Genomic DNA, 14,721 nt, shown 5'->3' with positions numbered 1-14,721 from the left:
GAGTACATTTTAAAAAAAATATACTGGTCATTGGGGCTGGACAGCTGACTCAGTGGCATAGATCACTCACTGCTCTGGCAGAGAACCTTGAGTTCATTTCTAGGACACGCGTAGCAAGTTACAACTGCCTGTAACTCCAGGTCTAGAGCATTCAATGGTGTCTTCCAGCCTCCACAGGCACTGAGCATGCATGTGGTGAATATACCTAAAATGCAGGCAAAACACTTATACACACACAAGAAAAATCAGTATTGGCTTAGTCGTTACATGATCACATGGATGGTAGTAGAAAGGGCAAAGAGGCATTTACACATGCGTCCCTTCTAAATCTAGTGAGGCCAGTTTTTATAGCCGGAAGTATAAGGTCACTACTCCAAAGATGCTTTACAAATCTTTATCTATCTAGCACATATGAAAATATTTCTAAACGTCATTATATCTCATATAGTTTCTTTTTGCATAAATGCATATAAAATTGTTTTTTTTTAAATCCAGAGAACAATTCTCTTAAATATACTCCCAACTTAATATATTAAACTGTAGCCCTATTCATCTTCCATACCTGCTACTTGGGAATTTTTAGCCTGTATTTCCCAGTATGTTTCTCCAGAACTGCCACTGGTAAGTACTGTTGTTTCCAGCTTGATATTGATTTGTTTTTATGATGCCGTGTGTCATTCAGATTGGGGACTATGTATGTTTGTACATTGGCCTCAGCTAAGCATTTATTCTGAGTCCGTCTACGGTGGATCAAATGGCAGGATCCTACTAGTTTTATAGCACATTACCGTATCTCAGCTCTTTGTGAATAATATTGTAGTGGGTATGAGAGTTCAGATATCTTTTTTAAAAAAACCCCGATAATTTACTTTTATTTTATAAAAATGCAAGTATGTCTGTGTGAGGGTGTCGGAAACCTGGAACTGGAGTTACAGACAGTTGTGAGCTGCCGTGTGGGTGCTGGAAGTTGAGCCAGGGTCCTCTGAAAGAGCAGCCAGTGATCTGAATTGTTGAGCAGTCTCTCCAGAGCCCAGATACCCTTTTAAAAGAATCCTTTTGCTTTTATTTTTGAGAATTACATAGTTTATTTTACCATATCATCCTCCATCACCAACTCTTCCTAGATCTTTTCTCATCTTCCTATCCATATGACTTCAAATTTTCTCTCTTCAAAAACAACAACAACAACAACAACAACAACAACAAACCCATAAGTTCCAGTTTGTATTGGCTGACTGCTCCTGGGCCTGGAACCTGCCTTGGAGTGTGGCCAATAGACCAGATGTCATCCTGTTGAAGAAATCAATTTTTTTTTCCCTAGCAGCAACCAAATGCTAGTAGCTTGTTGGCTAGAGGAGGGAGGTCATGCTCACCCCACCTCTCCTCGTGCAGGGAGTTTGTCAGGCTTGAGCTTGAGAAGTGCCTATCAGCCTAGCTATCACAGTCTCAGGGGATTCATAAAGGCATCTGCTTGTTGTGTCTGCAGAACTGTGTCCTTGATCTCATCCCAGCACCTTTGGTGCTTAACATCGTTCAAGCTCATCCTCTGCTGTGATCCCTGAACCTTTGGGGGGGGCAGTGTATAGGTTCCCCATTTAGAGCTGAGCACTTCAATGTCTCTTGTTTTTAAGAATTCAGATAACTTAAGATTGTAATCTGTGTCATATAGTAGGTCTGTGTTTAATTTTCTTAGGAGCTTCCACAGTGCTTTCTGGAGTGGTGGACTCTAACGTGTAATCCTACCAACAGTTCACCAGGGTTTCTTTTCTGAATAACCTAACCAACATTTAGCTCCTGTCTTTTATATTAGCCATTAAACAGATGAGGTACGATGTAGCCTGATGGTTCTAATTTGTATTTCTCAAAGGATTATTGGCATTTTCATATATATATATATATATATATATATATATATATATATATATTATACATTCTTATGTCATCATTGAAGAAATTTCTGCTCAGATCCTTTGTTCATTTTGAAATTACATTATTTGTTTTAATAGTCTAAGACTACTTTGTAAATTGTGGCTATGAGCTTCTAACTTGACAGGTACTTATGGATTTTTTTATTGTGCTGTTTCTTTTGCTGTGCAGATACTATTTAGTTTGAAGTAGTGCCTACACTGCAAATTTTTGGTCTGATATCCAAATATCCAGGAGTTTCTCCCTTATGTCTTTTTCTGCAAATTTTATGATTTCAGAGGTTACATTTGGGCCTTTTATCGATTTTGACTAACTGTATATTTTCTACAGGGAACATCCAGTTTTATCTTTTTATATGTGGAAATTCAGTTTTCCCAACACCGTTTTCTTGAAGAGATAGATCTTTTCTTTCTGTTCTATTGGTGGCCTCATGAAAGTTAGCTGACTGTACATACATGTGGATTTCAAGGCTCACTGTTGTGCCTGCCCATTGGTCAACATCTCTGTTTTTATACCACTGACACACTGCTTTGATCACAACAGCTTTATATTATGATTTTTAAATCAGGAAGTGTGATACCTTGGATTTTGTGTAGCAAAATTTATATCACATTTTTTCCTACTGTGAAGAATGCCTTTAGCATTGTGATAGGAGCTGCACTGTCAGTAAGTAGTGAATGAGATGACTGAGTAGGATGACTAATGAAATCTTGGGTAGAAAAAACTCAATGAGAGTCGTAAAGAAGAAAGCTGTCACCAACAGTAATAAAAAAGACATAAGGACTGAGTAGGTGCCATGAAAAATAAAGAAAGAAAGAATGATGACGTGGAGATTTCAGAGGTTAACTAAGAAATGTGAGGAAGTGCCATCAGCTTGGAGAAGGTGGAAGAAGGCTGGAGACTGTGGTGATAATTATAGGCACAATGTTATCACACAGAGGGAGATATTGAGTGAGCAGGAGTCTAGACTGTGTGGTAGGCAAAACCAGGAGAAAATGTAAGCTCTGTTGCTTAGTTGCATTTCACTTCTTTAAGATTCAACGTCTCATGTATAAACTGAACATGATTATCGTATCTACTTCTTATGGGTATGTGAGGTATAAATGTGTTACCTGTGTAATTCACTTCCCATCATTGTTGGCACATGTAAACTTTCCAAAAGAGGTTACTACTGTTTTCTTCAATGATAGAAGTTAGAGAAATTAAAGCTCGGTGGGGGGCGATGGCACACACCTTTAATGACAGCACTTGGGAGGTAGAGGCAGGCAGATCTCTGAGTTTGAGGCCAGCCTGCTCTACAAAGCAAGTCCAGGACAGACAAAGCTTCACAGAGAAAACCTATCTCAAAAGAAAAACAAAGAAACGAACAAAGAAAAATTAAAGCACATGACATTCTGTTTGACCAAGAGCAGGACTGATAGCAGATCAGAAGCAATAAGTCTTTTGATGGAGGATCAAATAGGGTTATCTATAGAAAGTAGAGACCGCACAGCAAAACTTAATTAGAATCTTATTTCAAGGTAACTTACACTGTGGCATTTAAGGTGCTGTCTTAAGAGTTTCTCTCAGATGAGTGGAAGGTATCAAATGAGTTCTCAGTTAGTCATGCCAAATGAAGAGTTGTGCAGAACCTCCCTCTGAAATTACATGAACTAAAGTCCAGTGCTTCCTAACCATTAAGATCACATTAGGGTCTCCAATCACAGTAGTATCACTAATGAAGCTAGCAAATCATTTTATACACAGGCCTCCATAGGATCCTGCACCACTGACATCTAATATGCCATAGAGTAAAGAATTATGCTTCATGCTGCTAGAGCTCTGGGAGTTCGCCAGATACTCAGCATCAGGCTTGAAGGCTATCGTGTCCAAATGGAGGGTCAGCAGATGGGTTTGCTCTCTAGATCATCTTTTAGAAGATATGTAAACCCCTAGAATTTATTTAACTCCTTGTATACCTAATAATCTTGCTGGAAGATAATGCTATTTAAATAACATCCTCCCCAATCCCTGTTGCTATCTCCTTATCTAATGTGATATCTGTGAAAAAAGTAAGCTCAGAGCCCAGGGTACAAAGCATAAGTAGTATACATAAGCTTTGAATATTGTTATTTGTAACATCTTATCAAGGATAGCAATGTAACTTTCTGACTAAAAGATTAGCTTCATAAAGAAGATATCAACATACAAAATGATATAAAACAAAACACAACACTGTGAATGATAACAAGTTGCATAATCAAAGTCCAAAGAGAAATTCAGAAAGCAAATGTTACATTAACACATTAATCACATTCAGGAAACAAACACAAAAATTGTCTGTTATACCTAATTTAATATGAAAAACAGCTTAGGAAAGTGGCCTTATAGTTATGACTCGTTTGCTTTTCTTTGAGTAATGGTTGCTCAGTGTTTCTATGTCTGTAACACTAAGTTGGTTTAACTCGTCTCTAGTTAAGTCCATGCTTCTTTAATTTGGATGGGCATCTCAATCCTGTTGACCCAGCTCTACTTCCTGCTGTAGCACTGTCTAACTTCTTTGATCCTTGAGCCTCAAAGTGTAGCCTTTCCAATCCGGTGCCTCCTTTTTGCCCATGTCCAACAGCTGAATGTGACTAGAGAAACACTCAAGAACATTAGAATCGCTTTTAAATTTTGATCACGGATGCATATGCTGCTCAGCTATCTTCTGTATTCCTATTGTCTTTTCATGTTTCGGCTATCTCAGTGACTACTTGGTCTCCCTAAACTTCTACTACTTCTTCCCCTGGCCTCAGTTCCAACTATTAGTCTTGCTATCCGTTTCTTTTAGACACCAGCACATTCCAGGATATCTACTCTTAAGTGGCCCACTCATCAGCACCGTGTCCATAGCCACACTTTTGTTGTAGATGCTCCAAGGAAGAGAAGCCCCTCTAATTTTGCATTCTCATCTCCTTGAAGACACAGAAGTGGTCTTTTTTTCTACCTTTCTTCTAAGTTACTGGGTTTTTTTTGTCACTATCATATAAACAAATCAGTATCTGTATCTGTTTTCTTTTTTAAGGTATGCTGTATTTCTTTGCAATTATATACACACAAGTAGTATTGTATACATTGAGCAGATTGTATTATATATTTAGGAAAGTGTGGGAGGTATGTGTGAAGGGTTGAGGGGAGGAAATGATGTTAATTATATTTTACATTCAGAAATTAAAAACAATACTCTTTCTATTAGTTCCTTTTTATATTATAGTCTTAATAATTCTTAAAAATTCATAATATGTGTTTGATTATATTTCCCCCCTCCATTCTCCCCCAACTCCTCAAGACCCAAATTTTCCTTCCTGTTTCCTCCTCCCTTCTGTGCTTCACTCTTTCCTTTGTTTGTTTGTTTGTTTGTAGAAGAAACTGTCTTGCCGCAGGCATCCTGGTCCTCTGGTTATAGTCTTTCCACCCGACTTCTCCAATGATCCCTTTAGATGCGGGGTTGTATTGTAAATATATCAACTGGGGACAGGTATCACATGAACAGCTTTTCTCTGCATTTTGATCTGTTGTAGGTTTCTATAATGGCCTCCATCTGCTGGGATAAAAAGCACGTAAAGGTAAATGTTTGAAATGCAGTTAGACATTGCTGGTTTAGGAACATGGCATTAGTAGGTTTACCTTCAGGTTCCATGGCCTCAGCAGCCACAGGCAATTGACTATTTACAGTACTAGGCATGGATTCCTTCTACTGCCTGAGCCTTAAGTCCAATTAGATAGCTGTTGGTTAGCCCCAGCATGCACGTGCCACTATTGCACCACCGAGAAAATCTTGCCCTTCTGGTCATTATTGGGGTTTGTAGTTATTACAGCCAGATGGGAATATTGGTTGCTTTTCTCCATAAACAGCTTGCATAGCTCTTTCTCGTGCTATGAGAGATACCCCACCTGCCTTTCTAAAAACCAAAAGGTCTTGAAGTAATTAATATACAGGCTGTGTCTGCCAGTTTCTTCCTACTCTCTCCTGAGCCCAATCAAAACAAATGTTAGCTTCACTATTTTCTAAAACTTCTGTTCCCTGTCACCAGTAATTTCTACACTGCCAAATCAGATGATGAGAAGTTACTTGTCCTCAATTTACTTGTTCTTATCAACACCCTTTGACACACTACAGAGGTCATTTTTCAGTCACATCCTTTACTGGGATTCTTGGACAACACATTCTGGGTTTTTTTCTACATCACTGGGTATGTGATAGTTACCAAATAAGCATCTTCAAGGTGATGTCTTTCATGTGTCTTGCTTATACAGTCAGCAATTTGCTAGGAATCTCTCCTGGACAACTGTCTGATGACTCACTCAGCCTTAGTTTTGGCAATACTAAATTCTCAATTATAGTTCTAACTTGAACTCTTCACAGTATTATTTTCTTTCCAGCTTAGAGTCAATGTTAACCTTTCAAATAATTGAGTAATATTTTATTTTTTCCTCTCACACAATTTACATCTAGTCCTCCAATATATCCTCCTGGATCTATCATAAGATATATTCAGAATCTGACTGATTCTTACCATCTTTCCTGGCATGAGTGACTTGTCACCTCCCTACACACACACACCACCATCCATGCATAAGCTATCATCAACTCTTGCATGGATTCTTACCGAGGTCCCTAACTGGTACCTCTGCTCCCACTCATGCCCACAGTGTACTCCTCACCCAGATCCTTATAAACATAGATCATCACTTTGTTCAAAACCTTTTGATGGCTTTACCTTACATAGCTAGAGCAAAATCCATGCCTCACAGTGGTCTGCCAAATTCTCCATCTCTTCATTTGCCAAGGAATTGTCTCAAGCATGAAGACTTTAAATCACACCTGCCTCAAGCATCATACCCTAGATCTCTTTGTTTTGGCCTTCAAAGTCTCCAACAAGCTTGAGGTTCTGTGTTTGCATATTCAAAGATTCATTATAATAATGTCCTAAACAGGATATTCTCTTCAGCAGGAAGTTTCTTCTCCCTAAAATAAAATAAATAGTCTGGATAAAACATTCACTTTGTCTCTCCAAAGTGGAGATTAAGGTGTCAGGTAGGTGCAGTTTGAAGCAGGAAAAGTAAATAGGGGACACTCAGACTCGTAAAGAATACTGCCATGGTAAAATAGATAAAATAATAAAAGGTAAGCTTTAACCTATGCAATGCCATAGCCAGATGCATTTTGAAAAGAAAATCACCATTTTAGTAGTATGAGAGGTGACATAAGGATAGTATGTGGATGTGCAGAGGACAAGAAAAAAGTAAATAGTGTCAACACTACACACAAGACTTGATTATAAGGTACTCCAGGGATGTGGAAGTTAGGGTAGAAAAGGTCATGAACACTTCAGGCGAAATTAATTGGTGTAACATATAGGAGCCCTTCACAATTAGACAGATGTTAAATATAGAAAGAAATGGAGGTGTTTGAGATACACATGGATGCCTTACTAGAGTTTCTAGGTAGATAATGTTATATATTTCCTAAGAATGGTAACATAGAGGAGAGAGGTACAAGTCATATTAAACTATGACCAGGATATGCTGATTTTGAATTACCTATAGGGCATGCAGGGCATGTTGTTCAGTAGTATAGGAAGGCTGCTCAGGGAAGGGGTCTTGAGTATTGCTTACTCTCGTGTTTAGCATCACACAGGCTGTCACTCAAGTCTGTCACCCGAGGAAAAGTTCCAAAAGATGAAGCCCGTGCACAGTGACTCCAGAATGAACACTGCTGAAGTCTGTCCCCTAAGCAAAGTCTTTCCTTTCTCCTTGCTTTCCTCCCCCACCTTGGATGACAGGACTCCACAAGCTCGTGACGCCACTTTCTAAACAAGTGTCTTAGGAAGATCTAAATATAGGATTTCTTAGCTGTGACTTTCAATTTGATCTTGTAAATTTTTCCTTTACTTACTAGCCAAGTATATTAGAAAAGCATTCTGAACTCCTTGATTTACCTCCCGGTCACGTCTCAAGTTTTCCAATGAAATTACTGCTTTCATCAAGAAGTCAGTCTAGTCGTCGGTGACCACCTCATCACCAAATGTAAAAAACATTTTAAAGTCTCAACTCATGTTAGTCTTTTATAATATTTGATAATCAAGTTCATATCCACATGCACACACGTATACACACAGGTGCATAAACATATGAATGTATTTGCCCATGTGTGTTAAGAAAGAGAGAATCGCTCCAGAAAGGTAATTGAAAAGCCAGTCAAAAATGGTGTCCACAGTGAGGCCACACCCAGAGAGCTCCTGCATAGGAATGCAGTTCATGCAAAGGTGCCAGCATCTCACGGCTAGATTGTGTTCCTTTGGGGGCGGGGCTGGATTTTTAGTTAGAATAAATGTGTGATAGCTCTTTCAGTATGACTTTATCTACCACACTCTCCTAATATCTTAGAACCTTCAAAATGTTATCAGTAGAATTCAGAAGAAATCTTCTCGAACCTTATCTCCAGAAGTATAGCGCATGGATAATTTGCAGATTCTAACATATCTGTGATGGCCGCTGAAACTAGCCAAGCTCTGTTAGAATCTATAAGGAAACCAAAAAGGACACTACGGAATCCTGGAAATGACGGGTTACAGAAAGAGGGCAAAAGCACATTTAAAAAAAAAAAATGAAGCAGTTCATTTGCTGGTGGGAAAGTTGTGTGACTTACTTGCTACCATGGGTGAAGAGATTTGGTGGCAGAGATGGGTGAGAGTGAGGATAGAGAGACAGCAGGGTTGCCCAAACAGGTGTCTGCTGCACCATGTTTACAGGAGCTCAACGGGTGGCTGGGACAACTGGAGGCCTCCATCCCACCCATCACTTAAGCTCAGAAAACCTCAGGTCATCCAACGACAGATAATGTTTTCTGAAGAGTAGAGGACCAGCCTAGGAAAGCTAAGAAAAATGTGGAGAAGTACATTAAATATTTCAACAACAGTCACCCAAAAGAGTTACAGTAAAATTTTGAAAGACATGTGAGCTATCTGCATGAATTTAAATATAAACATCTCTATGAAAGAAGAAAGGGGAACATGAAAGGACAAAAAAATAAGACAAAAACAGCTTGGTCAGAGAAACACTTAAAAAGAAAGGATGTTCAGTGACTGGAGAGAATTAAATTTATGTGCATTGGTAAGTACAGGACCATGCTTAAAAAATAGAAAAATACCAGAAATGATCATACTGAGTGAGTTAATCCAGAAGCAGAAAGATTCACATGGTATATACTCACTCATAATTAAACACTAGCCCAAAAGGCATGTCCCATGAAAGTTTTCACTTACAAGGAGATTGGAATAGATGTGAGGACATCTTATTGGAACTCTAGGTGAGAGAAGTATGGGAGAATGGGAAAATAGAGGGACCCAGGGAGTCCTAGAAACCTACAAGAAGAACATCATGATGGGTGGATCTGGACCCAGGGGGTTCTGCTCAAATCACTGCACCAACCAAAGACAATACATGCAGTAAACATTGAACCCCTACTGAGATCTAGCCAATGGACAGGACATTCTCCACAGTTGAGTGGAGAGTGGGGTCTTACTTTTACATGAACTCTGGTGCTCCAGCCTTCTTTCCTGCCTGCCTACATGTGGCATTGAGAACCATCATTCCACACAATGTAAGAATCCATGGGTACTCGTTAAAATTCTGCTTTTTTCCTACTGATTTGTGATGAATATGTGTTGGGCCCCATGGCTGAATCTGTCAGCCCTCTGAGGCTTTGAGGACAGAACCGAGCCTGGCTCGAGCTTCAGCAACAGTCTCTGGTAAATACTTAATCATAGGAATGACTCAGCATGGTCCATCTGGGTACATCCTGGTGCGAGGCCTGCCTGCCAACAGCCATGTAACACAAACCATTTGGTCCCACAGTATCAGGCCACTTTATGTCCTGGGAGACATCATATCTCTTGACACCTTATGCCCCGCCCACTCCCTATACTCTATATAAGAGAAACCCACCATAATAAAGTTGAGACCTCGCTCCAACAAGACTCCCGACTCAGGACTCAGTATATTTTTCCTCCGGGCGTCGTAGGAGAAGGGTGGGTCGATGACTCAGCATTCTGTTCAGCCCCCCAGGGAGAGGAAACAGCAAGCCCCAGTCCCCTCCCATTCCAGCCCTACTTGACGGCGTAAGATACCCAGCAAATATGAGCGTATTTTTCTATTTTTTGAATTTTTATTATTTAATTAATTTATTCAGATAACATCTCAATTGTTTTCCTTTCACTTATATCAACCCATTCCTCCCTCCCTCCCTCTTTCACCCTATTCCCCTCCCCTAGGTCTATGACCAAGGAGGACCTCCTCCCCTACTATATGGTCATAGACTATCTGGCAAGTCTATCTTGGTAGCCTGCTTATCCTTTCTCTGTGACCACCAGGCCTCCCCACCAAGAGGACGTGGTCAAATATGGGCCACCAGTGTTCAGCATATCTGAAACACCAGCATCGTGGAGCTGGAAGAAAGAGAATCGCCAGGCCCAGGCCTTTGTCTCAATACAACAACAACCAACAAAAGGGGGGGGGGGGGACAAAAGACAAAAAATATCTTGGTCAGAGAAACACTTAAAAAGAAAAGATGTTCAATTATTGAACAGTATTAAATTTACTTGCGTTGGCCAATACAGCATCACGCTTAAAAATAGAGGAACCATAGTATGCTCAGAGGCTTTCATCTGAAACCAGTAGAGGAACATACAGTTTCAAAGAGTCCCATGGATTCATACAGAAGTTGAGTTAGAGTGATGGTTCCAGATTCCAGGGGTAGGTGGCTCAGGAAAGAGGGCCAGAATGTTCTGCTGTGGGATTGCATAGGCAGGTGACTGTAGAGAGCCACAGTGTGCATTTCCAAAAGGAAAGGCAGAAAAATGATCAACATATATTGAATGTATATATGAAATTCTCAAAGACTAAATGTAAAAGTATTAGAATTTTCACCATAAAGAGACAATTAATAGGGCCGGGCGGTGGTGGTGCACGCCTTTAATCCCAGCACTTGGGAGGCAGAGGCAGGCGGATCGCTGTGAGTTCGAGGCCAACCTGGTCTACAAAGTGAGTCCAGGATTGCCAAGGCTACACAGAGAAACCCTGTCTCAAAACAAAACAAAACAAAAAAAAAAAAAAAAAAAAGAGACAATTAATAGTTCAGAAGATGGATATATTTACCTGGATTTATAAATTATACTATTGGTTACTATTGATATGTATATAGAAACATTACATGGCACCTTTTAGTACTTTTATGATGTTATGTACAATAAAAGGAAGTCATATATATATAAAATGTAAAAGCTATAAAGTCATTGGGAGGTGCTGAAAGTTAGAGTCATTTTTTGAAGTGTATAGCAGAATATATTATAAATAGATCAAAGACTTAACTGTGAAATACAAAAACTGTAATCACACTAGAAGAAAAAACTTCTTTATAAATATGGAGCGGAATAATCTTTTAAAACATGACTCAAAATTAAGAAGCTGTAAAAAATGGTAAACGTTGCTATACATATAAAAATATCTATGTGGGGGAAAAGAAAATTATATCAAAGCTAAAAGGCAACACACATGAGAGAACACATCCAACTAATTAAAAGAAGACAATCTTTCATAAGACGTAGAAGTCAGATAGGAATTGATGAGAAAAAGGCTAACCTCCCAACAGAAAATTGGACAAAAATATGAATAATGAGTTCATTGGGAAAGAATTGCACATGACTCTTAAACACATGAGAAAATGTTCACTATTACTCAGAAAAGGACGTGTGAATATTAAAAATTGCATGAGATTATAATTTTTCTTCCAATCATTGTGACCCAAGCCCACACAAAGTTTGCTATGACCTCTGCCTCTATGAGCCACCTGTGGGAAAACCAGGCCTCTCTTTTACTGTCCCTGTGGTGTTAACAAAGTCATGATGAAAGGCCATGTGGTGGTATTTGTCAAAGTTACACATAAGTCCTAGAAATTCCTCTTCTGGGAAATTATCCAAGAGCTTCAAATGATGTTTGTACAAAGTTATACGTTTTTCCAGATGGTGAAGGATTGAAAACAACCTAAATCTATCATAGGGGGCTGATTTAGTCACCACCTAGCCATCACTATAGACAATCTCAGTAGTAAAAATGTACAAAAAAAGGGTAACTTCCTGTCAATTACGTGATAAGAAGCTCCAAGATATTCAAAGTGGAGAAAGCTCCACCCACCCCCCCACCCCACCCCCGTACTCCCTGTATACAATGTGTCTTGTATTAAAAGAATGGAAAGCGAACGGACATGTCTGATTACGGGGCACATCCACAGATGAAGCCAAGGAGGCTTGTCATGAGGCAAAGGGAAACACTGATCACAGCGGCCGTAAGCCCTAGCTCTGCATGCCAATTCTCCCACCTCTCAGTAATAACCTCCACAGCTCAGATCACCTGAAGACCATGAAGACAGATATTCTTCTCTTTTTATCTCCTCCTCAGAAGGCAAGAACAACACAGTACATATATGCATGTACTAAACACGTATTTGTTTACTAAATGAGCAGATTGTGCGAAGCAGGATTTCACTGGGTAGCTTAGGACATTTCAACAATAAAATTATGTTAAAAATGAAATGGCAAACGTAAATGATAGCTGGGACTCAAGGTTACCCCTTCCCTACTTCTTTTTCCCCTCACTTTGTAATTAATAGAATTTAATCCCATTTTCAGGACTGTTCTTGATTAGGCCAGCACTGAGAACGTTCCAGTTGTCCTGAGCTTCCTGAGGGTATCTCTGTACCACTTCATTAGGTCAGGGAAGAGTCACAGGGATATTTTCAGATACCTATCCATTTTGTCACAAGCCTTTCATGTTTCCTGGCTCACAGTCTCTTTCTTCAGCCTCTACTTTGTAGGTTTCCAGCTATTTCCATTTCAATAACCATTCACTGAGCTGCATATTAGCACCGTAAAACCTACAGCTGCAAAAGTGAGTGCCCTATCAAAATAAGCAATCTAGTGAAGGAGACATGAATTTATGTTAATTATAAGGGACAGTATGAGTTAACCTCAGATCCCACCGCCCCCAACACACATATGGATCTGTGTTAGCTTGGTAGGGGCAACTGTACTAAGTTACCAAATGTTGTGCTGGTTTTTCCTCCTTGCCCTAACTCCAGGAATAAAGACTTGTGAGACTTAAAATATATTTACAAATACATAGGACATATATCTTGGCTCTTCTCTGACTAGCTCATAACTATATAACCCGTTTATTTTATCCTCCATTTTGGCACATTTCTAGTTACCTATGCTTAGGTACCATGTATCTGCCCTCCTCACACCTTCCCAGGGGACTATCCAGCATCAGGCTGTATCCCAGAATCCTTTCTGCTTATCAGATATCCTACTTCCTATTTCCTGTCTCTGCTGTTGGTCATTAGCTTTATATAGACAAGTGATGCATCCATACAATATACAAGATATTCCTTCTGCAACCAAGTATCTGTTTACTTAGGTCAGAAATCTATCATTTCCCAGACTAGAGGTGGGAAGTGTGACCTGCAGGTGTCTGCAGGACTGTGCTTTGCTCTTAACGCTGTCTGTGATACCCTACCTGCCTCTCCCAGCTTGTCACACATGGCTCAAGCTTCTTTGTGTTGTGGCTCCATCACTCCCTTCCCTGCCTCTGAGTTTACAAGGTCTGTCTTAGTCAAAGGACATTTTCCTGTGTCTTATTCGAAGGACACTTGTCATCTGACTGAGGGCTGAGAGTCCAAGAGTGATTGCGTATGGAGAGCTTTAATTTCATTGTGTCCACAAAAAAAGCCTCTTTTATCAACCAGTGTCACATCCTACACCCCTGCAGTGGATGTGCATTGGCAGGCAACCATCCATCTCATTTCTTTCTCTCTTTTTTAATTCACTTTATTTAATTTAATTTTTTTCTTTTTCTTTTTTTTATTAATTTATTCAGATTACATCTCAATTGTTATCCCATCACTTGCATCTTCCCATTCCTCCTCCGTCCCATTTTCACCCTATCCCCCTCCCCTAGGTCTACGACTGAGGGGAGCCTCCTCCCACACTATATGGTCATAAGCTATCAAGTCTCATCTTGGTAGCCTGCTTATTCTTTCTTTGAGTGCCAGCAGGCCTCCCCACCAAGGGGAACCCTAACCCTAGAAACCTACAAGAAGAACATCGTGATCGGTGGATTGGTGAACAGGGGGGTCTGCTCAAACTGTGGCACTAACCAAGGACAATACATGCAGTAAACATCAAATCCCTACTCTGATCTAGCCAATGGCCAGGACAGTTATGTGGAGAGTGGGGACTGACTCTGCCACCATCATTGTCAAGATTAAGTGAGGCTTACGATGCAAGCTGTTGGGACAACTCCGTAAATATGCAGAGAGATTGTCTCATTGCCATTAGCTTCTGTAACAGGAGACACCAGAAGATGACGTGACATTTTCAACATGCAGTGGTACAAGCAGGCATGTATCCTGGTTCTTTCTGTCTGTATCTTCCTGTAGGCAGTCTCATTGCAGGATGCTAGTAAGCTAGCCTTGCTTCCAAAGACTTGCAAGCCACCTTTACAGACAACTGGAAATTCACTATTTTAAGATTCGGGACCCAGGATAAAAGTCCAAGGTATGTTAATTTCAGAGTTTCAGAGGCCTCTGACTGGCCTTATCTCTCTTTCTCTCTTTTCCTTTGAGTAGAGATTAGAGCTCACTCAAAAAGTCTGAGGGGGCTGTGTGGGGAGGTATCTTTGTTAAACATCTGTCAGGCATTTAACGCCACTCATACC

Source organism: Acomys minous (genome assembly GCF_964271855.1).
Source record: "Acomys minous genome assembly, chromosome: 12".
NCBI lineage: Eukaryota > Metazoa > Chordata > Mammalia > Rodentia > Muridae > Acomys > Acomys minous.
Note: the sequence above shows the minus strand (reverse complement) of the source record.